This window comes from Mobula hypostoma, chromosome 11, assembly GCF_963921235.1.
Source record: "Mobula hypostoma chromosome 11, sMobHyp1.1, whole genome shotgun sequence".
NCBI lineage: Eukaryota > Metazoa > Chordata > Chondrichthyes > Myliobatiformes > Myliobatidae > Mobula > Mobula hypostoma.
In genome coordinates, this window is record NC_086107.1 from 110,686,230 (window position 1) to 110,711,368 (window position 25,139).

Consider the following 25,139-nt stretch of genomic DNA (forward strand, 5'->3'; position numbering starts at 1 on the left):
GATGCCCTGGGTACTATGGAGGCTAGTGCCCATGATGGAGCTGACTGACTTTATATCTCTCTACAGCTTTCTTCGATCCTGAGCAATGTAACCTGGCGGCTTTTGAACTCAGTCCCCCAGCTAATGAAGGTCAACGCACCATACGCCTTCTTAACCGCCCTATCAGCAACTTTGAGGGATCTGTGGACGTGGACCCCAAGATCCCTCTGTTTGCTGTTCGCAGTTGCAAAAGGACGTTTCTGGAGAATCTCTATTCAAAGTGATCCAAGCGTGTTTCTTCCTCTGTTAGCGCTACCGGTCTGAAAGAGCACAATAGCTTTGTGAGGACCGCAAGCTTCCCCACTGTGCTGGTGCTGTTGACAGCACAGACACACACACTGCATTGCATCGCTGCCCTTTGCCAGAGATGAAAGCGATTCCACCTGTGTCCAGTCAGTGTGTGGTCAGTGCGGATCAATGTCCAATACCCTGGCAACAGGCCTGATCCCTTTGTGGGGCTGGGGCTGGCGTGAGTCTCTTGTGCCAGCCGCAGTGACAAGCCGTGGGGTGTCAGTGGGTGAGAGGGTTTTGTCTCCTGACGACATCACCGGCTGTGCAAGCTCAAACCGGGACGCAGAATCCAAAAGAGCGGATCGCTGCTGCGCCTGGGCTGCGGCCCCGTTGAACCCTGCGTCACGAGGGGGTTGCCTTTGCTTCCCACCCCCATGCTTGCTGGGCAGCCGGGGGACCAGAGATTTGTGCCCCGCTGCCCCCACGTATGCGTGAACAAAGCCGACCACTGCTCCCGCACCCGAGCGGACGAGTGCCTGGTGTCAAAGATGGTGCCATGCCCCTCGATGGCGACAGCAGGCACTCCTTTCTGGCATCTATCCCTGCACGTGGAGGCTTTGTAGGAAACGGTACGGTAGGGCTATGGTAGGAAACTTTGTCACATGGTGTGAGCAGAATTATCTGCAGCTTAATGTGAAAAAGACTAAGGAGCTGGTGGTAGGCCTGAGGAGAGCTAAGGTACCGGTGACCCCTATTTCCATCCAGGGGGTCAGTGTGGACATGGTGGAGGATTACAAATACCTGGTGATACGAATTGACAATAAACTGGACTGGTCAAGAACACTGAGGCTGTCTACAAGAAGGGTCAGAGCCGTCTCTATTTCCTGAGGAGACTGAGGTCCTTTAACATCTGCCGGACGATGCTGAGGATGTTCTCCGAGTCAGTGGTGGCCAGTACGATCATGTTTGCTGTTGTGTGCTGGGGCAGCAGGCTGAGGGTAGCAGACACCAACAGAATCAACAAACTCATTCATAAGGCCAGTGATGTTGTGGGGATGGAACTGGACTCTCTGACTGTGGTGTCTGAAAAGAGGATGCTGTCCAAGTTGCATGCCATCTTGGACAATGTCTCCCATCCACTACATAATGGACTGGTTGGGCACAGGAGTACATTCAGCCAGAGACTCATTCCACCGAGATGCAGCACAGAGCGTCATAGGAAGTCATTCCTGCCTGTGGCCATCAAACTTTACAACTCCTCCCTTGGAGGGTCAGACACCCTGAGCCAATAGGCTGGTCCTGGACTTATTTCCTGGCATAATTTACATATTACTATTTAACTATTTATGGTTTTATTACTATTTAATTATTTATGGTGCAACTGTAACGAAAACCAATTTTCCCCTGGATCAATAAAGTATGACTATGACTATGACTACTATGACTTTCCTCAGTCTGTAGACGGGCCTACAAGCCCCCGGCTGGATCAGGGGTATGTGTGTGCCCACACCCTCTGCCGAACCATGCATATTATTTATTTAGTGATTCAGCACAGGTAACAGCACCTTGCAATCGCAAGGGAAGCATCACTCAAAAGGAGGAGGAGAAGATGGTGGTGCGACGCAGCGCGCCCGGCCGCTCTGAAATGATATCATATTTGTAAGTAGGTACTGTGCACAATCCTGACTTGATGCAGACAGACGTGAGAAGCACGGAGGAGCATCTGGAGGAACTTCTGAAATGCCCACTTCGCTGCCGCTGCTACTGTGCGATCGAGAATCTCCGGAGGGGAAGGCCCCAAATCCTCGGCTTTGCCTATTGCCCGTTGTCGGGGTCGAAGCGCTCGGCAGGGATGGTGCTCGGTGCTCGGTGTCGGAGGGCTGGCCCTAGGCTCGAAGTTTTCGGACGGACTCAGGGTCGGACTGTGGTCGGATGTTTCCAGGGTGCTGCATCAGCAAGTTTGCGGCACTGGAGGTTCATGGCAGGGAGAGTTTTTCTTCCTTCTACCGTCTGCGTGAGATGTTGGGGCTATCGGGACTTTGAGACTGTTTTTTACCGTGCCCATGGTCTGTTCTTTATCAAATTACAGTATTGCTTTGCACTGTTGTAACTATATGTTATAATTATGTGGTTTTTGTCAGTTTTTCAGTCTTGGTTTGTCTTGTGTTTCTGTGATATCATTCTGGAGGAACATTGTATCATTTCTTAATGCATGCATTTCTAAATGACAATAAAGGAGGACTGCGTGTCCTCATAATCTAATCTAATCTAATCACTCTCTGTCAGACCGCACGCCGCCTTCACGCACTGACTCCGATGCCTTCCTGTAGCAGGCAGTCACACAGTCCGCACCAATTCCATCTCCTCCAGCTCCTCCACCAACAAGTAGCTCGCTCTCAGGGTAGACCTGCAGTACCTGAAGCCTCCCCTCCTGTATAGCTGCAACAGGCAAGCCCGTGGCACGAGACCTACTCCTCCTTCAGACCCAGGATAGATCTTCAGAGATGGGTCAATGGTCCACTGAGTTCTGTCACTTCGTCAAGCATCAAGTCTCAAGGGCATATTGACCTGTGGAATATTGAAAGGCCTTGACAGAGTGGATGTGGGGAGAATATTTTCTATAGTGGGGGAATCTAGGGCCGGAGGGCACAGCCTCAGAATAGCGGGACGAGATGAGGAGGAATTTCTTTAGCCAGAGGGTGGTAGAGCTGTGGAATTCATCGCCACGGACAGCCGAGGAGGCCAAGTCGTTGGTGTATTTAAAGCAGAGTGTGATAGGTTCTTGATTAGTCAGGGCGTCAAGGTTACGGGAGGATGGGATTGAGAGGGAAAATGAATCAGCCTTGATAGAATGGAGGAGCAGACTAGCTGAGCTGAATGGCTTAGTTCTCTGTTCCTTTGTCTTGTGCTCTTCATGAATGGGACTTGGCAGCTGAAACATAATGTGGGAAAATGTTTTGCTATCCACCTTGGCAGAAGGAAAAAGCGATACAACATCCTTTTTTTAAAAATTGTGTGAGATTGAAAGTAGTTTAGAATGGTTGGGTGTAATGGACACAGATATACAGAAGTAAACATCTTACTGTGACTACGTAGAGCCTGCCGATATTCCGTCTGAATTACTGCGCATAATTCTGTACTCGGTATCCAAAGCACATTGTATTTACAATAGCAACACACACAAAATGCTGGAAGAACTCAGCAGGTCAGGCAGCATCTATGGAGAGGAATAAACAGTTAATGTTTCTGGCTGACACCCCCAATGAAGCCATTACCTGGCCACCCGTTTGTCTTGTGGCAGTTTTGGTCTGTGTTCCGCCGCTAGTTCTGAGCACCTTCATAGTGATTCATTTGCCTTGGCTGAATAACAATGCTCACCGCCTCAGACCTAAAAACAGTAAGCAAATTCAAGGCTGGCACAAATGAAAGGAATCTGTCAAGTACTGAGTCCAAGGTACTTGTATCCCTTAAGACCAGGCATTTTTAAATAGACTCCAGCCCGCACGAGGGATGGATCATTTCCTTCACACTTCACATCTCCTCTCTCAAAAAGTGCCGTGGTTGATTTGGGAGGTTGGAATGGAAGTGTGTTCTCCTAGGAGCTGGTGTCACTGTAGTATTAAGTCCTAAAGCAAGCCTCCTCAGAAGTGTCTTGTGCTGTGTTGACACCGGTGTCTCAAATCACAGTCACTGGAGCTGTGCCCCGAGGCACAGTAGCCTGTTGCCGATTTTTTTTCCCAATAATTTGTCTGCTGTGAAGTCTTGGAAATAAGGGTTCTTTTAACACACATCAAAGTTGCTGGTGAACGCAGCAGGCCAGGCAGCATCTCTAGGAAGAGGTGCAGTCGACGTTTCAGGCCGAGACCCTTCGTCAGGACTAACTGAAGAAAGAGTGAGTAAGAGATTTGAAAGTTGGAGGGGGAGGGGGAGATCCAAAGTGATAGGAGAAGACAGGAGGGGGAGGGATGGAGCCAAGAGCTGGACAGGTGACTGGCAAAAGGGATACGAGAGGATCATGGGACAGGAGGTCTGGGAAGAAAGACAAGGGGGGGGACCCAGAGGATGGGCAAGGGGTATATTCAGAGGGACAGAGGGAGAAAAAGGAGAGTGAGAGAAAGAATGTGTGCATAAAAATAAGTAACAGATGGGGTACGAGGGGGAGGTGGGGCATCAGCGGAAGTTAGAGAAGTCGATGTTCGTGCCATCAGATCCCTTTTGCCAATCACCTGTCCAGCTCTTAGCTCCATCCCTCCCCCTCCTGTCTTCTCCTATCATTTTGGATCTCCCCCTCCCCCTTCAACTTTCAAATCCCTTACTCACTCTTCCTTCAGTTAGTCCTGACGAAGGTTCTCGGCCTGAAACGTCGACTGCACCTCTTCCTAGAGATGCTGCCTGGCCTGCTGCGTTCACCAGCAACTTTTATGTGTGTTGCTTGAATTTCCAGCATCTGCAGAATTCCTGTTGTAAGGGTTCTTTTGAACGTTTTCTTTTAAACTCCAATTCTGAGAATGTTCAAGTAAAAACTGAAATGAGGTTAATAAAAGAAATGTTTCCTTTGATATGTCAACAACCAGCGGTTCTTTGACTCATTCTGGGAAAACCAACCAGACCATGATCTGTGCCGTCTTGAGAAGCTCCATGTGAAAACCTTACATTGTTTCAGAGAGAGAGAGAGAGAGAGAGCTGGACCTCTGAATCAGCCACTCTTTCAGATACAGGAACTTATTTGTAATGTGGGCGTTGGTGGCAAATCCATGCTTATGTTGAAACTTTATAAAACTGTTTTAAGGCCACATCTCAAGTATTGCATGCAGTTCTGGTCGCCTCATTTTAGGAGGGATGTTGAGGCTTTGGAGAGGGTGCAGAGGAGGTTCACCAGGATGCTGCCTGGTTTAGAGGGCATGTACTGTCATGGGAGGCTCGATAAACTTGGGTTATTTTCTCTGGAGCGTCGGAGGCTGAGGGGAGAGAGGTTTACAAGATTATGAGAGGCATAGACAGAATGGACAGAGAGTATCTGTTTCCCAGGGGTGAAATGTCTAATACCAGAGGACATACGATAAAGGTGAGAGGGGGTAGGTTCAAGGGGGATGCGAGGGGTAAGTATTTTACTCAGAGAGTAGTGGATGCCTGGAATGTGCTGCCTGGTACGGTGGTAGAGGCAAATACATTAGAGGCTTTTAAGAGATGTTTGGATAGAAACATGGATGTGAGGAAGATGGAGGGATATGGACATTGGGTAGCTAGGAGGGATTAGTGTTTGAGTGTTTTTGATTTGCTTTTTAGCTGGGTCAGTACAACATTGTGGGCCAAATGGCCTGTTCCTGTGCTGTACTCTTCTCCGTTCTGTAAACATTAGAGGTTTCGCAGATGCTGGAAATCCAGAGCACCGCACACAAAATGCCAGAGGTCTCAGCTGGTCAGGCAGCATCTATGGAGAGGAATAAACGGTGAACGTAGTTGAATACAGGCCAACAACCTCGAGTCAGATTAATTCCGAGTGTGGTTGCTGATGTCAGCAGCTTCAGATTTATCACGTGTGTGCTCAGTGGCTGCTTTATTAAGGACCTCCTGCCCCTAATAAAGTGGCCACTGGGTGTATGTTCATGGCCTTCTGCTGCCGCAGCCTTTCCACTTCAAGGTTTGACATGTTGTGCGTTCGGAGATGGTCTAATACACACCACTGTTGTAACGCGTGGTCATTTGAGTTACTGTCGCGTATCTGCCATCCTGAACCAGTCTGGCCATTCTCCTCGAACCTCTCACACCACACAAAACAAAAATAGAAAATGAGCTGCAGTTCTGTGGGTGAAAACGCCTTGTTGATGAGAGAGGTCAGAGGAGAATGGCCAGACTGGTTCAAGCTGACAGGAAGGCGACAGTAACTCAAACAACTACACAATAGTGGTGTGTAGAAGAGCATCTCTGAACGCACAACACGTCAAACCTTGAAGTGGATGGGCCACAGCAGCAGAAGACCATGAACATACACTCAGTGGCCATTTCATTAGGTACAGGAGGTACAGAATAAAGCGGCTACTGATCGTATAATCCGTTAGTTATTTTAACATGACGTGATGGTAAGTACTGTTGAAAGGAGAGAACTTGAACGTAACTGAGGTTATGAACACTTGCTGGACGGGTAATTAATCAACTTTATAGCTCTTACTGATTCTTCCTGCACAGTCTGGAGAAATTGAAGTAGAGTGTCTTAGCAAGGCACCAACGTCTGGTCCAAGTACCAAGGGACTCTATTGTTAGGATTCTGGGTTACGCACAGGTACACAAAATGTGAGTCACGTTGCATGGGAGGGGCTCAGTTTCTGGGAGAGAATGGTGTCACTGCAGGTAAGGAGGTTTCTGCACCAGCTAATTAGTAGAGATAAAGGCTCGAGCGATGTGACGAAGGCAAAGGACGGGCGTTTGCCTCCGCAGCATCGCTTAAGCACGGCGCGGAGCGAGACGGTTGGGCGCAGTGAGCTCCCATGAACGATGATGCGATAATGTCCACCCTCCCTGCTCTTCTTCCACATAGTGCCATGGGATCCTCTACACGCGGCTGAGGGGAGGGACAGAGCCTTGGACTGACATCTCGTCCCTGAGAACGGTACTTCCGACGGTGCAACCCAGTTCCAGTACTCCCCGTACTGCAGAGAAACGTCTATGCTTCGACCAATTCCACGACCCTGCTTCGCAACTCGCTGTAAGTTTTGCTCTTTGATTGCAGGAAACAGGAAAGTAACGCTTGTGACTGCTTTGGGGGAATCACTCTGAGGTGATGGTGGCCAGTTTAGTCCTGAAAGTGGCTCTCGGGAAAGCAGTACTTTGCAAAATGAGACGCCGTGGACAATGACCTTCAGTTATCCTGCTGAATGTTGGTCTGAAACATAGAACATAGAACAGTACAGGCCATTTGGCCCGCAGTGTTGTGCTGACCTTTTAGTTTACTCCTAGATCAGCCTAACCCATCCCTATCAACCACAGAACATTACAGCACAATACAGGCCCTTCACCCACAATGTTGTGCTGACCTTTTTACCTGCTCCAAGATCAATCTAACCCTTCCCTTTGGAACATAGAACAGTACAGGCCATTCGGCCCCTAGTGTTGTGCTAACCTTTTAACTTACTCCAAGTTCAATCTAATCCTTCCCTACCAAACACAGAACACTACAGCCCAGTACACGATGATGTGCCGATCTCATAACCTACTCAAGGATCAATCTAATCCCTCCCTATAGAAAATAGAACAGCACAGCACAGTACAGGCCCTTTGGCCCACAATTTGTGCTGACCCCTTAACCAACTCAGAGATCAATCTAACCCTTCCTTCCCACACAGCCCTAATCTCCCTAAAGCCCCCTAACGTATGTTCCTCCACTTCCACCCCCGGCAGGTGCATTTCACGGATGGCACGATAGCATAGTTATTGCTTTGCAGCGCCAGCGATTCGAAGCTCGGAGGTCAATTCCTGTCACTGTCCTGTAAGGAGTTTATACATTCTCCCTGTGCGTGGGGTTCCTCCCACACTCTAAAAGACGTATGGATTAGAGTTAACAACAGGAATTCTGCAGATGCTGGAAATTCAAGCAACACACATCAAAGTTGCTGGTGAACGCAGCAGGCCAAGCAGCATCTATAGGAAGAGGCGCAGTCGACGTTTCAGGCCGAGACCCTTCGTCAGGACTAACGAAGGGTCTCGGCCTGAAACGTCGACTGCACCTCTTCCTATAGATGCTGCTTGGCCTGCTGCGTTCACCAGCAACTTTGATGTGTGTTGTATGGATTAGAGTTAGTGAGTTGTGGCCGTGCTGCGTTGGGGCCGGAACATGACGATGCTTACCCGCTGGCCCCAGCACTATGCTCGCTGATTTGACGCAAACGCCACACTTCACTGTGGGTTTCGATATACATACATGTGATAAATGGAACTAATCTTTAGTCTTTAGTCATTCATGCAGAGGCCTGTTCAAATGTGGGGAAAGCGTTCTCTCCAACCCCCTTTCAGGCAGGAGCTCCAGGCTCCCACCTTCTTAATCTCCATCCAATTCTTCTACCTTGTCCCGATCCAAAATGTCAACTGCCTACTTCCTTTCACAGATCGAGACCGTATCTTGATCCAAAACATCAACTGTCCATTTTCTTCCACAGATCGAGACAGTGTCTTGACCTGAAATGTCGAATGCCCATCTCTTTCTACAAATCGAGACCATGTCTCAACTCGAGACATCGACAGCCCATCTCCTTCCACAAATCGAGACCATGTCTCAACTCAAAACGTTGACTGTCCATCTTCTTCCACAAATCGAGATCATGTCTCAACTCAAAACGTCGACAGCCCATCTTCTTCCACAAATCGAGATCATGTCTCAACTCAAAATGTCGACAGCCCATCTTCTTCCACAAATTGAGACCATGTCTCAACTCAAAATGTTGACTGCCCATCTTCTTCCACAAATCGAGATCATGTCTCAACTCAAAACGTCGACGGCCCATCTTCTTCCACAAATCGAGACCATGTCTCAACTCGAGACGTCGACAGCCCGTCTCCTTGCACAGATGCTGCCTGGCGCACTGAGTTCCTCCAGCAATTTGTTATTGGCTATTTCCACTTTGCTAATGGAAACAGTTCCCTCCTGGTCACCCCGCCATAATTTTGCACACCGCAGTTACCTCTCCCATCACCTCCTCCTATGATGTTTATACTTAGGATTGGGATCTATTTACAGATCCCTCACTCACTGTTTACTATTTCACACTCGATAAGCCGAACGGCCTAATTCTGCTCCTAGGTTTCACAGTCTTACGGCCAACTCAGTTCCAAAAGAGATAGCCCTGTGTCTTGACAGACCACCTCATCAGGTTCAAGGTTGCTTAACGTCATTTCCCATACACAAGTGCAAGGGAGAATGAAATAATTGTTACTCCAGATCTGATGCAGCATAAAAATCGTCACTAGCCTTGCTCACAATTCCTTTGTACCCTCTCCTCTGCATCTTCAGAAGCGTTACAATGCTCCAGTCATGGTCTTCTGGTCCTTATCCTCCATGCACCTTAGCCAATAAAGACATGCCTTCTTCCCCATCTTGCCCACCTGTCCTGCTTACCTGCAGGAAATTTGTGAAAAACACCTTTTGTCAACAACCTTCTAAAATTCATCAACGTTGCTTCAAAGTTTCTTCTATTTATTTAGTGATACACTGAAATGGAGACACCTCTTTCTCCCTTATTAGAGAGAGAGAGAGAGAGCCTGTGGTATGTCGAATACCGGGTGAGCACATAGTCTTTGGAGTACTGCAAGTCTGTGTCTTTGCTGTTGCTTTGCTCGCGCTTGAGTGCTCGGTGGCGGGTGCCGATACTTTTTTTTGCCGGTGGGGGGAGGGGGGATCATTGCTTGCTGCTGCTTACGCGTGGGAGGGAGGGGAATGGGGGGGAGACTTTGGGGTTCTAACATTTAACTGTCATTTATTTTTGGGGCACTCCTCTGTTTTCGTGGATGGTTGCGAAGAAAAAGCATTTCAGGATCCAATAAAAGCATTTTGTTGAATATATTTCTCTGACATTAAATGTACTTTTGAAACTTTTTGAAACTTTGAAACAATGTGGAATAGGCCCTTTTGGGCCTTCGAGACGTGCCGCCAACAACCCCCAGCAACCTTGATTTAACCCTAACTAATCTCAGGACAGTTTACAAGGACCAATTAACCTACTGACTGGTATATCTTTGGGCTGTGGAAGGAAGCCGTATAAACCGGTGAAAACCCATGCATTGCACAAGGAGGATGCACAGATGATGTCAGGATTGAACTCCAAACTTCGATGCCCCGAGCTGTAACAGCATCGCGCTAACTGCTGCTGTGGTGCCCAATGTAACTCCTTGTCAATTCTTCAGAAAGAGAGAGATTGCCTTCATTTAGCAAAACCCCGCTGTCTTTATTAGATTAACCTGTGTCCCTATAAATGATGATTAATGCCATCCTTCAGGGCTTTTTCCAATAATTTTCCTGCACCTGGTGTCAGGCTATCTGGCCTGCAGTGAGTCCATCTGCCCTCCTCTCCCTTATTAAGCAATCGGCAGCTTTTGAGGCCTTTAGCACTAGGCCTGAGGCCAAAGAGCACAGGGAAACGATATCTGAGTCTGCGCTAGTTCCTCACTTGTTTCCTTTGAGATCCTGGGGTACATTTCATTTCAGCCTGGTGTTTTAGCCATTTCTAGAAATGCTGAAACCTTCAATAAATCCTTTCTCTCTATGTTAATACCACTCATTACTTCTCACTGATGATGCCTCAGTCATCTCCATTTCCCATGAAGACAATGCAAAGTGTTCTCCCAGAAGTTTGTACGTCTCTCCCAGTCCCAGACTTAGTTTAATGCAAAGGTCAAAAAGTCAAAATAAAGTTATCATCGAAGTTCGTAGATGTCAACTATTTTAAGATTCATTTTCTTGCCGGCATTTACAGGAAATTATAGAAATAGAATAGATTTATGAAAAACGATACCTAAACAAAGACTGTTTCTTTGTAAGGCTGTTCGACAAGACTGGAGGTTAGGTCGCAAACGTTTCATTACCAGATGAGGTGACATCATCAGTCTGCAATCGAGAGTGCTCGTGTTTATAATGGTTCAACTCATTCTGATTGGTTGGCTGCGGCGCTGGCCGCTAGTTTCCGCTGGGCCCCAGCCATCTGGATAGCCGACGGATCTCCGCTGGCCCTTATCTCCGGTTGTTGTGGTGTTGGTTCCTTGGGTGTCCGTGGCTCACCCCAGACCCTGATTCCGCATCTGAAGTGACCGCAAGACCGTTCTTAACCACGTGGAATGACGGTAGCACAGAAAACCAGCACAACCATCAGAACGCTCGTCTCAAGACCCAAAAATCCAACAGCCCACATGGAGAGAACAAACGTAATATATCTAATCCAATGTGGAGACTGCCCCAAACATGATGTAGGACAGATGGGCAGAAACTATCTATGAGGCTACGTAAACATCAACTAGCTGAAAGCTGACATGATCCTCTGTCACTTATCTCAATACATGAAGACCAAGAAGGACACAAATTCATCTGGGAAGCTACAAAAATCTTGACAGAAGCACAAAACGAGAAATCAAGAGAATTCTTAGAAGCTTGGTTCTCAACGGAAGATTCTATTAACAAGCATATTGAACTGGACCCAATTTACAAATCTCTGCATCTGCAGGATCGGAGCTGAGGGTTGAGTCATGGACGCCCAAGGACCAATGCTCACAAGGACTGATGACCAGGGCCATGGCCAACGGTGATCACTCAGACACCCACTTGGCCGGAACCCAGCAGAGACTAGCGGCCAGCGTGACAGCCAACCAGTCAGAACAATGAGTTAGACCAATATGAACATGAGCCCTCAGCAGAAATAAAAAAACTCAATTGTGCACAGATGATGTCACCTCGACTGGTGACGGAACGTCGGCAACCTAACCTCCAGGCTCAGCGAACAACCCTACAAGCAAGTAGCCAACCGGAGCTCCCGATCTTCCCTCTCATTCCACAAAAAAAGGCTGACAAACAACCATTGTGCTCAAGAAGACAAACTGTGCAAATGAAAAATAAATCAAACCGAGAACGTGAGTTGTAGAGTCCTTGAAAGTGAGTCTGCGGGTTGTGGAATCAGTCCAGTGTTGTGGTGAGTGAAGTTATCCACACTGGTTCAGGAGCCTGTAGGGTAATAACTGTTCCTGAACCTGGTGGTGTGGGACCTAAGGCTCCTGTACCTCCTTCCCAATGGTAGTAATGAGAAGAGAGCATGTCCTGGATGGTGGGAGCCCTTAATGATGGATGCTACTTTCTTGTGGCAGACTCTTTGGAGATGTGCTCAGTAGGTGGGAGGGCTTTTCCTATGATGAACTGGGTTGTATCCACCACTTTCTGCAGGCTTTTCCATTCCTGGGCATTGGTGTTTCCATACCAAGCTATGGTCCAACCAGTCAGGATATCCTACACTTGCATCTATAGAAGTTTCTCATTTCCTTAATGAAGTTATATAACATCTTAGGGAATTTTCTTGACTTCACCTAACCATTTTCCCCTTCACAAACATGAGAAAATCTGCTGATGCTGGAAATCCAAAGCAACACACACAAAATGCTGGAGGAACTCAGCAGATCAGGCAGCATCTACGGTAAAGAGTGAACATTTGATGTTTCGGGCCAAGGCCCTTTATCAGGATTCATGATAGGAAATGTCCTCTCCACGTCCACTCTACATAGCCCTTTCAATATTGAATAGGTTTCAATGAGATCCCACCCCGCCAACCTTCTAAACTCCAGAGAGTACAGGCCCAGAGCCTTCAACGTTCCTCAAATGTTAACCCTTTCATTCCTGGGATCATTCCTGTGAACCTTCTCTGGATCCTCTCTGATGCCAGTACATAATTTCTTAGATAAAGGCCCAAAACTGTTCACAATACTCCAAGTGTGGTATATATGCACTTTCAAAAGTTATTTGATGAACTGCTGATCATTGGGAGTGGAGCCCATGAAATACAATGGCAGAAGCAAACTTGGTAAAAAATCAGCTTTCCGACAGGAGACAATGAATGAGAATGAGACTGGTGGGAAAGTTCTAGGGCAAGTGCTTTCCTTATTAGAACACTCAATGGCCACTTTGTTAGGTACAGGAGATCCTCAAACATATATACACACATATAAGTTTAGCTAGGGTCCCTAAGACTTTTGCACAGCACTGCAGTAATTTTATGCACTGCATTGTACTGCTGCCACAAAAGCAAAAACAAATTTCATGAGATACGTGAGCGATGATAAACCTGATTCTGATATGGGTCTCTGTTGTGGTCTGAGAGTGGGAAGGGGGCAGGGAGAGGGGAATCATGGTTGGGAAAAGGGGAAGAGAGAGGGGAGGGAGTGGGATGACATTCTGTAATGATCAATAAACCAATTGTTGGGAACCAAAACACCTTGTCTGGTGTCTCAGGGCTGGGTGTGTCTGCACCCACACCACACCCTGCCTCCCCTTCTCTGCAACCTGTCCCACCTCCCTCCCAAGTGCCCACCATTCCCAACATCCTTTGCTCCCAGCAGATTTACAAACTCATTCTCCGCCCCGTGTTGACAAATACAGTACTGTGCAAAGGTTTTAGCGATATATATGTGCCTAAGTCGTTTGTACAGTTATGCACATGTAGTAGGGTTTTGTTGTGGTGTGTTGATCCATGCAGACCATGCGACACAAAACAACATTCAACAATGATAAAGAATTAGATAAAAATAAAGTTAGAGTTTAAAGTATAGATATGGAATAAATACCAGTGTGTATTTACAATGTAAATAACATTATAAAAAGTGGTGTAAAGTGTTTACAGAGCAGTGACTGATGTAATAGATAGAGGGACTGGGTGGGGCGGGTGGCTAACTAGAATGGTTAATCAGATTAACTGCTTGGGAGAAGGACTTTTAAGTTGGTGTGAAGTTTTTTGTTGTAATAGTCCTATAATGTTTTCCAGAAGAAAGCTTTTGGAAGAGGTCATTTGCTGGGGTTGGTAGCAATGGCAATGATGTCTTTTCCTGCTGCTTCTTTGTCCTGCACTAGTTCAAGCTCAGCTGGACAATTATGTCCAGTCCAGGCCAGCATACTTTTGGGAAAATGTGAATGTTTTAGAGAGGATGTGGATTTAATGAAAACAGAGCATAGAACTTAGAACAGTACAGCACAGGGACAGGCACTTTGGCACACAATGTTGTGATGAACGAATAAAATTAGCCATCAAATGTATAACTAAACTGATCTCTTCTGTCTGCACAGTGTCCATATTTTTCAATTTTCCTCACATTCATGCGCCTATCTAAAGGTTCTTTAAACATCTCCAATGTTTCTGCCTCTACCATCACCCCATGCAGCGTAATCCAGGCACCCACCACTCTCTGTGTGAAAAACTTGCCCCTCACATCTCCGCCCGGTCCGCTGGAGCTGACTTCGAATGCTAGGACAGGCATGGGAGGTATAAAGAATGAAATACACAGGAGTTTGGTATTTTCACATCAGGATGGGACTGGCTGGGTTATTTTGACACTGATCCAGTACTGACTCATTGGGCCAAGAGGCCTGCCTCTGGGCTGTAGCTGTTTGGCAATTCCATGATTTCAACTTATCTCTAATTGTGCTCTTGATGTCAATCATATTTTTTATTGCTCTATCCCGCTGAAATTTCCTTGAATCCAAGCATTTAGGAGCATATCCCTTCCTCTTAACTTCCTGAATAATTGTCCGAATCCTTCAAACCTCCTCGATTAGATAGTTAGAATAGACCAGCCATTACTGCACAGTACTATCCTTCTACAGGTCCTGATGAAGGGTCTCATCCTGAAACATCGAAAGTTTATTCCTCTTCATAGATGCTGTCTGACCTGCTGAGTTCCTCCAGCATTTTGTGTGTTGCTCTGGATTTCCAGCATCTTCTGCATCTGCTAAAGTCTTTTTGTGCGGGTCCTTCAGACCATGATGTTGTGCCTGCAGTATATTCCATATTTCAGTACTATTAATATATTGTTTCATTAAGCATTCTTTGTCTGTTTATATAATTCAGTATGGGCGGTACGTAAGAAGTATGTGAGTAACACACTTCATTACATCACCACGTCATGTGTGAGCACCTCACTGAAAGAAGCAAAACTAAGTAGATATGAATCCCGGCTCCCCTGTTTTTCTTTTGCTTAGTTTCTGGAGTTACAAAACATAACAGTGGCCATGAGTAAGTCTTAAAACAAACCCGAGATGACTACCTACCTGTTGAAGTGGAGCACGTTTTTCTTCAGAAGGGAAGAGAGGCATCCAAGTTAAAAAAAAAAGGCAGAAAATAGACAAAGTTAACAAGCAGCATACAGAGTTTATAAACAGTGAGTGCCAGGTGATAATAATACTTAATTAAAAAAGCAGAAATGGCTGGTTACATTGGAAAGATTGATGCGTTCGATTGCACAGCAGATAACTAGATTATGTGCATTGAGCAGTATGTTGAAGCAAAAAAAAAAGCTGATGAAACACAAGTACTGGTGTTGCTGAGTGTAATGGGTGGAAAAGCATAGAGTTTGCTTATAAGTTTACCTGCTCCAACTAAACCAGCTGAAATGAGCTTTGCTAATATTGTGCAAGGAATGCAGGGACATTTAGAACTGAAACCATTGTTGGTTGCAGAACGCTTTAGGTTTCATAAGTGGAGGGGAGTTCATTTCAGCTTACATGGCTGAATAGAAGAAATTGTATGAACATTGTCAGGTCAGTGATAGGCATAATGATACACTAGGAGATCATTTAGTGTGGGGCATCTTACAAGAAAACATTCAGAAACATCTCCTAACTCACATTTAAAAGAGCAGTTGAAATTGCTGTATCAATGGAAACAGCAGCCAGGAATGAAAGTGAGCATGAACAAACCTGCAATGTCTAAACAAAAACTTGCCTGGTCGAACAACTTGTGTTACCATTGTGGGAGGGGCTCACTATACCAGACCATGCAGATTTAATCGCAAAACTTGCATAAAATGCAACAGTTTAGGTCACATGCAAAGAGCATAATAAATGGACTGCACAGTGAAGGGAAAAAGATGAAAAGTCATATTGCAGTTGCAAAAGGAGCACTAATCTGCATGCTGTTGATGAGAAGTCTGATAATGATGAGAGTGACACAAGACTGAGTAGTCTTGAGATTTACAACGTGAAAACTAACAAGAGATTAATAATATGGCTTACACCAGAAGTGAATGGAAAATTAATTAAAATGGAATTGGACTCTGGCTTGGCAGTTTCAGTCATTCCACAAAAAGAAATAATAAGGCATTTCAAAGATGCTAAACTGAAGCCTGCAGGTGTTCAACTAAGAACTTATACCAAAGAAAAGATGACTCTTGTGGGAATAACATTCGTAACAGTGAAATATAACAACCAACAAGCCATACTGGGCTTGTATCTGGTAAAAACTGAAGGATCAGCATTACGGGGCTATGATTAGCTGACACAACTACAACTTGCTTGGAGATCCATCCACCATTTGCATACCGCATTCCCTGCAATAGAGTGAACTGAAAGTGAATTAAGAAGGTACTGGATGATGCTACAGCAGTGTTCAAGGATGGCATTGGAAAACTCAATCATATCAAGGGTAAAATAGTGTTAAATGAAAATGCCTCACCCACATTTTACAAAGCCCATCCGGTTCCTTATACTGTCCATGATAAAGTAGCCAGTGAGCTAGATCACATAGCTGAATGAATTCCTTCCAAAGTTGAGGGGAGTCCATGGACAATGGAATATCTCTGCAAACCTTTCTGGAGGGAAACATTTCAGCAAAGTGGACTTAGCTGAGGCCTACCTACAGATGGAGATGGAAGATGAGTCCAAAGTGTTTCTCACCATAAACACTCAGTATATTGCTATAGTAGGCTTATTTTTGGAGTAGCATCTGCACCTGCACTCTGGCAAAAAGCTATGGACCAGGTACTGCAAGGCTGACCAGGCACTCAGTGTTACCCAGATGACATCATTATTGCCAGCGAGGATGACAAGGAACATCTCCAAAATCCCAAGACAGTGTTAAAAAGATTAGAGGATTATGGGCTCAGATCATAACATGGCGAGTGTGATTCTTTAAACCAAGCATCACTTACTGTGGTCACACTATTGGTGTACAAGGATTACGCAAGTGTGCTGAGAAAATTTGAGCAGTGGTGGATACGCCGAGACCAAAGGACGTGTCAAAGTTGGAGTCCCTTTAGAACTTGTCAATTGCTATAACAGGTTCCTGCCAAACCTGGCTGCTGTGCTCCAACCCTTGAACTCATTACTACATATGGGGAGGAAATGGCAATGGACAAAGCAGTGTGAGGTGGCTTCCTGAAAGACAAATGAAATGGTGAGGTCAGACACTGTGCGCACACATCATGATCCACATCATCCAGTGAAACTTGCCTGTGATGCTTCACCTTTTGGTATAGGTGCAGTTCCGTCACAAGTTATGTGCGATGGAAGTGAACGTCCCGGAGCCTTGGCATCACATTCCCTTACTGCTGCAGAGAAAAATTGCACACAGATTCATAGGGAGACCTTCAAACTTGTGTGGGAGAGAGTTTACTCTCTTCACTGATCATCAGCCACTGGTGTCCATTTTCAGTCCACAGAAGTGTGCTCCACGAAGAGCAGTAGCACAAGTGCAGAGCTGGGCCCTGTTCCTAGGAGGACACAATTACAAGTTCACATTCAAGAGGAGAACTAATCCTGGAAGTGCTGATAGATTGTCCCTTTTACCCTTGGAAAAGGAAATACCTGAAAAATTCACGAAAGAGGACACTCCTCTCGATGTGTTCTCCTTAAGGCAAATCAAAAATAAAAAATCTTCCTGTTATGGCAGAGATGATCCAAAGGGAAACTAGGAAAAGGCCCCACACTGTCTCAGGTCTACTTGGCAACCCAAAATGGCTGGAACGTGCAGCAGAAATTCCATTTCCCCCATTTTACCAATGCCGGGGTGAATTTGCCCTTGACAGGGGTTGCCCTATATTGTGGATTGAGTGTCCTTGTACCATCCAAGCTAAAGTATTGGTGGAGCTTCATGCTGGTTATCTAGGCATGGCCAAAAAGAAAATATTGGCTTGGAGCTTTGCCTGGTGGCCTGGGATAGATCAGCAGATCGAGCAGCTTGCCATGCACTGTTTGGGATGTCAGCACGTCCAGAAGATGCCAAGAGCAGTATCCCTCTAGCCCTGGAAATGGCCTGCATTGCCCGGCAGAGGATTTGTTTGGATTTTGCTGGACCATTCATGTCCTCAAATTTCTTGGTAGTCATGGATGCAGCTACAAAGTGGCCTGAAGTGTTCCCAATAGCCTCCACGACAGCCTCGCACACTGTTGATGTCCTGAGAAGCCTCTTCTCAAGGACTGGTGTTCCAGAGCACTTAGTCAGTGACAATGGACCACCGTTTGTTGTGGAACATTTCAGTCAGTCCTGAAAATAAATGTAATTAGATGTATTACATCTGCATTGTATCACCCAGCTACAAATGGCTTGGCGGATAGGTTTGTCCAGACTCTCAAGAACGCACTGTGAGTAATGTTAGCAGAACACACTGCGCTGACACTGAATCAGAAGCTCACCAAGAAGCGCCTTTACTTCCTGAGAAAACTAAAGAAATTTGGCCTGTCCCCTAAAACCCTCACTAATTTTTATAGGTGCACCGTAGAAAGCATTCTTCTAGGGTGCATCACAACCTGGTATGGAAGTTGTCCTGTCCAAGACCAGAAGAGGCTGCAGAAGATTGTGAACACAGCCCAGTACATCACACAAACCAATCTTCTGTCCGTGGACTCACTTTACACCCCACGCTGTCGGAGCAGTGCTGCCAGGATAATCAAGGACACGACCCACCCAGCCAACACAGTCTTCGTCCCTCTTCCCTCCGGGAGAAGGCTCAGGAGCTTGAAGACTCGTACAGCCAGACTTAGGAACAGCTTCTTTCCAACTGTGATAAGACTGCTGAATGGATCCTGACCTGGATCTGGGCCGTACCCTCCAAATATCTGACCTGCCTCTCGGTTTTTTTGCACTACCTTACTTCCCATTTTTCTATTTTCTATTTATGATTTATAATTTAAATTTTTAATATTTACTAATTTTTACTATTTTTAATATTTATAATATGTAATATTTGTTATCCAGGGAGTGTGAAGCGCAGAATCAAATATCGCTACAATGATTGTACGTTCTAGTATCAATTTTTGGCGATAATAAAGTATAAAGTATAAAGTATATCCTCCTTGCATACCGCAGTGCAGCACACTCCACATCCAACAAGTCACCAGCTATGCTGTTCCTGGGTCGTCCCCTGTGCTCGCGCTTGGATCTCCTCATACCCTGTCTCAGGAGGTGTGTGCAGGATCAAGCAGCTGAGACAAATTGAAAACTCCTCAAACAAGGAGGTTCGATGTTTCACTCCTGGACAAGCAGTCCTGGCGAGAGACTACAGAGGTGATCAAAAGTGGGTTTAATGAAAGATTAAGGACGGAACTGGACCACTTTCCTACACAGTGGAGATTGCATCTGATGTCATCTGGAGACAACACATTGATCAGTTGAGGAGATCAGAGTTAATTGTTGGAGAAGAAAGGAGTCCAGAGCTGTCAGAACCACTTCCTGCAGTCCCAGAGTCAACTCCTACAACCACCAGGGAGGAGGCCCCAGAACCTGAGATTGTTTCACAGCCACAAGTCCCACCTACTAGGCAGAGTGACCTCACTTGTCAGGAAAGGCGTTGTCCCACAAGAGTAAGAAATTGTCCACTGCGATTAAATCCTGAATGGAACAATTTAAAATTTACTGTGCTGTAGATGTCTATATAGTAGTTGCATTATTTGATTAAGCATTCTTTGTTTACATAATTCATTATGGGTTATTTTAGGCATCCGCTAGTCTTGCGAGACCGTGGATCTGCGCCTGGAAAGTCTTCACTCTCCAGGGCGCGGTTGTATGGAAGACCAGCAGTTGCCCATGCTGCGAGTCTCCCCTCTCCACGACACCGATGTTGTCCAAGGGAAGGGCATCAGGACCCATACAGTTTGGCACCAGTGTCGTCGCAGAGCAATGTGTGATTAAGTGCCTTGCTCAAGGACACAACACGCTGCCTCGGCTGGGGCTCGAACTCACGAACTTCAGGTCGCTAGTCCAATGCCTTAACCACTTGGCCACGTGCCCATTATGGGTTACTTTATGTTTTACAACCTCAGAGCATTAAACTAATTCAGAGAAACTCAGGGGAGTCCGAAACGTGGCATGTTGAAGTTCACTTTAAGCGAGGCACACCTGTATCACGAGGTGGCGTGATGACATAAGCATTTAAAGCATTTTTATATATGACCCGTAATTAAATATTCAAAAGAACTGGAATGTTCAATCAACCACTATATGTATATATGCAGAATTACTCAAATATAACAAATATTAAGTACACAACAGGTTATATGTAAGAAATACGTGAATGGCACATATCAGTACGCCACCATGTCTCACTAAAAGAAGAAAAACGAAATAGTTACAAATTCCAGATCTCATGTTTTTTTAATTAGTTTCTAGAGTTACAAACATAACAGTGTTGACCACTCAAACGACTGTAAGATCAATCTAACCCTTCCCTCCTCCATAGCCCTCCATTTTTCTGTCATCTCTGTGCCTATCTAAGAGTTTGTTAAATGCCCCTAATGTGTCTGGCTCGACCAAACCCTGGCAGTGCGTTCTATGAACCTCTGCGTGAAGAACTCACTTCTGGCATTCTCCCTAAGATTTCCTCAAATGATATTAGATTTATACTCCCTTGTATTATCCATCTGAATTTCCTCCTTGAATACCTTCCACAGAGTCTCATCTCAGCCTCCTAAACTGGCCGTGTAACAAAAATTATTTTAAAATTTGCTGTGTGTTCTTTTCTGATCCAGCAGGATGAAGTATTCGCAAACAAAGGAGACATGGTACACATGTTGAAGGCCACAAGAATTCACTTTATTAGAGTTATATAATGCACATAATACAGGGAGAAATACAAATAATTTGCTGAGGTAATAATACAGAAAACAAAATAGTACTTAACATCCATTTAATGAGCTAATCTGTGCCATGCTGGAGGGAACCGCAGATCCCACTACCTCTCACGCAGCTTTTTCTCTCTCTTGCTTTCTCTCTCCCTCTCTCTTCCCCCCTCCACTCCTCTCTCTCTCTCTTTCTTCCCCTCTCCCTCCCTCCCTCCCTCTCTCCCCTCTCTCTTTCCCCCTCTCTTCCCCCTCCCCTCTCTCTTTTCTTTCCCTCCCTTTATCTCACCCTCTCTCTCCCCCACTTTCCCCCTTCTCTCACTTTCCCCCCTCTCTCCATTCCCCAGTCTCTCTCTTCCCCTCACTCTCTCTTCACCTCCTCTCTTCCCCTCTCTCCTGTCTTCTCTCTCTCTTCCCCCCACTCTCTCTCTTTCTCCCCTCTTTCTCTCTGCCCTCTCTCCATCCTTCTCTCTCCTCACTCTCTCCCCTCCCTCTTCCACCTCTTTCTCTCTCCCCCCTTTCTCTTTCTCTCTCCTTCCTCCACTCTCTCTCTTTCTATCAGTGTCCTTGATGCTATCTCCAACTCTTGACACGAGCACTAGTTGTGTGAAGAAACTTGCCCCTTTTATATCCTTCAAGGCCCCTTTTATCTCTCGCAACTTTCAGCCTAGACACACGCAACTTAGAGATCGAGCCAGCAGGAGCGGGGGTAAACATTGTTCACCGGTATCTAATCTTAATGGTGCATGTTCAAAATAAAGCAACAATATTGGTCAATAAGTAGGTAAACAGGCTATTACCACATTCCAAACTGACACCATTTTGACTTTCAAACCTCCATTTTATTTTATTTTAAACAGGCCATTACCACATTCCAAACTGACACCATTTTGTCTTACAAACCTCCATTTTATTTTATTTGGAGTTAAAGCACAGAACAGGACCTTCTGGCATTTCGAGCCGTGCTGCCCAGCAACCCACTGATTTAACCCCAGCCTAATCATGGGATCACTTACGGTGACCAACTAACCTACTAACCGATATGTCTTTGGACTGTGGGAGGGAACTGGAGTAGCTGGAGATAAAACACGCACACACATGGGAAAGAGCGAACAAACTTGCTTACAGAGGACGCCGGAACCGAAAAGAATCCAAGTGTACAGACGGACATAGTCTAGGGGATATTTCTGATGGAATAGAAATATATTGCGCATGGTAGCCAAGCATTTGCTGATACCCTGAGGTCTGGACGATTGAACAAGTTTGCATCCTTCAATTCAAGATTCAAGATTAAAGATTGCTTAATGTAATTTCCTGTACACAAGTGTAAAGGGGAACAAAACCACAAAAAAGACACAAAAGATTAAGAACTCAATAATAATAATAATAAAACACAATAAATATTAATACATTATTCACATAGAATGGTTGTATGTCCATACAATGATGCTAGGCACAGGAGTGTCTGTACATAAGGTGACTGACTGACTTACTTACTGTCCATTACACCGCTGGTGTTTAGGGCAGCAATGAAGGTCCTCCATCTCTGGGGGTGTTCAGGGCTTCCTTCATCGTGTCAGTAGCTTCCCCTCGGTTTTCACTACTGTCAGTCATGCAAGTCCCAGGTGGAGACTCAGGAAAACCGTCACACACTCAGATGTAGGATTCTTCATTACTGTTTCTGTAACAGTGTTTTTCATTTGACCAGTCAGGGCTGAACCTCCGAAGCTGGATGACCGGTGGACCACTCTTAGTCTGGCCTCTACCCTTTGACCTGTTTGGCATGGGTGACCCTACCAAGAGCCAAAGCATAAATCCTTGACTCCAGCCAACACAGCTCAATTCCCGTCGCTGCCTGTGAGCGGTTTCAACGTTCTCTCCGTGACCGCGTGGGTTTCCTCCAGGTGCTCTGGTTTCCTCCCACAGTCCAAAGACCTACCAGTTGGTCGGTTAACTTATCATTGTAAATTGTCCCGTGATTAGGGTAGGGTTAAATTGCTGCATGGCGTGGCTCGAAGGGCTGGAAGGATCTATTCTGCGCTGTATCCCAATTCTAACTGGCTGCATCACCGTCTGGTATTGAGGGGCCGCAGCACAGGATTGCAAAAGCTACAGAAAGTTGGAAACTCATTCTGCTCCATCATGGGCACCAGCCTCCCCTCCACCGAGGACATCTTCAAAAGGCGATGTCTCAAAAAGTTGGCATCCATCGTTGAGGACCCCCATCACCCCTTTCTCATTACTACCATCAGAGGGAGGTCTAGGAGCCTGAAGACACACACTCAACGTTTCAAGAACAGCTTCTTCCCCTCCGCCATCATATTTATGAATGGACCATAAACCCACAAACACTACCTCAGTGGCTTTGCTCTCTTTCTGCACTACTCAACTTAATTTTTAAGATATATTTCTTTTTATCATTTATAATTAAAAAAAATCATCAGTGATATTAAACCCGATTCCGAATCCTCTCCATTGATGTTCAAGCAACATTACTGTTTTGAGACGGGCATCTTATTCCTATGGCATTAATTCGTGGTTCAAGATTACTTCAGACTTCTGACGGAAAGGCACAGGGGTGTCACTGAGGCAAATGGAGCTGCATTAAACACTGCTAAAGCAGTGTGTTGTCACCAATCCATCAACGCTCTTTCTCATTCTGAACATGTCAGGAAGGAGGAACTCTGTAATGAAGGCATATGTTATGCCGCTGTCAGGACTGCAGAGAGTGATCACTGGCGTACGGCTTTCTGATTATCTTTAGTGGGACACGCACCTTTTTAAAAATCTCTTATTGTGATGGATAACGTTTATTTCTTACAATTGATAAATTATGATTAAAATTGAATAGTCATCTTAGCTGGAAAGAATTGTTCACAGTTTGTTGTCTTTTACCTACAAATATAGGATTAGAGATGAACGGTGCAGATTCTCAATGTTACAGTATCGTTTGGACTGCCCTCATTGGTGTGTGTGTGTGTGTGTGTGTGTGGTGTGAGTGTGGGGTGTGAGTGTGTGTGGTGTGAGTGTATGTATGTGTGTGTGTGTATGTGTGTGTGTGGGGGGGTGTGAGTGTGTGTGTGGTGTGAGTGTGAGTGTGTGAGTGAGTGTGTGGTGTGAGTGTGTGTGTGTGGTGTGAGTGTGTGTGTGGTGTGTGTGTGTGTGTATGTGTGTGTGGTGTGAGTGTGAGTGTGTGAGTGAGTGTGTGGTGTGAGTGTGTGTGTGTGGTGTGAGTGTGAGTGTGTGAGTGTGTGTGTGGTGTGTGTGTATGTGTGTGTGGTGTGAGTGTGTGTGTGGCTGTGTGTGGTGTGAGTGTGTGTGTGTATGTGTGTGGGGTTTGAGTGTGTGTGTATGTGTGTGGGGTGTGAGTGTGTGTGTGTCTCTGTGTGTGGTGTGAGTGTGTGTGTATGTGTGTGGGGTGTGAGTGGGGTGTGAGTGTGTCTCTGTGTGTGGTGTGAGTGTGTGTATGTGTGTGTGGTGTGAGTGTGTTTGTGTCTGTGTGGGGTGTGAGTGTGTGTATGTGTGTGGGATGTGAGTGTGTGCGTGGAGTGTGTGTGTGTGTGTGTGTTTGTGTGTGTTTGAGAGAGAGAGAGAGAGAAAATTCATCCTGTTACTTCCATTGCTTCCTGCCAGACAATGAATCTAACTTCATTATAAATGCAAGAGAGCAATGTATGTGAGATAACATTGTATTGGCATCAGGGAGAATGGGAAGTGTTAAAGAAACACTTCAATCCCATCTTGGAAGCTTATGAATTGCCTGATGTTTGTTGGATATACTGTTACACCTCGATCCGTGGCTAAATCATTGGAGAGGGCAGGAGAATGGGGTCGAGAGGGATAATAAATTAGGAATGATGGAATGGCAGAACAGACTCGATGGGCTGAATGGCCTGATTCTGCTCCTTTGTCTTATAGTCTAAATGTAAAATCCCTAGCTTCTATCAGAAGTGAGTTCTCACAGAGTAATTTAAGTCTGTGTGGAGCAATGCCTTTTGAAGTGTGGTATGTCTTTTGAAGCAGCATGAGATGGTAAATTTAAGGTTCATATTGTACTGTGTATTCAGGCCGTGAAGCAACAGCATTGTTAAAGTCGTTCCAATTCCCATTCAGATTTAGTTAGTGCATGCATATGTTAACGTGCAGTGAAATGTGTCGTTTGCCTCAGCAACCAACACCCCCAAGACGTGCTGGGGGCAGCCCGCCAGTGTCCCCACACATGCCAGCCCCACCATCGTGTGGCCATGATGCTCGGCAGAACAACACAAACTGCAACAGCAGCAAAATAAAGCAACAACAGTGAAACAAG

General features: G+C 45.7%; 1 protein-coding gene across 1 annotated transcript in view; it reads left to right on the forward strand.

Annotated features, from left to right (window-relative positions):
• The window catches only part of LOC134354104 (glutamate receptor ionotropic, NMDA 2B-like), a 614,023-nt gene that overhangs the window by 170,951 nt on the left and 417,933 nt on the right, over positions 1–25,139 (forward strand). Inside the window, exon 3 of the mRNA XM_063062883.1 lies at positions 6,806–6,973. The gene's annotated coding sequence lies outside the window, so the exon portion shown is untranslated. The remainder of the gene's footprint in view (positions 1–6,805; positions 6,974–25,139) is intronic.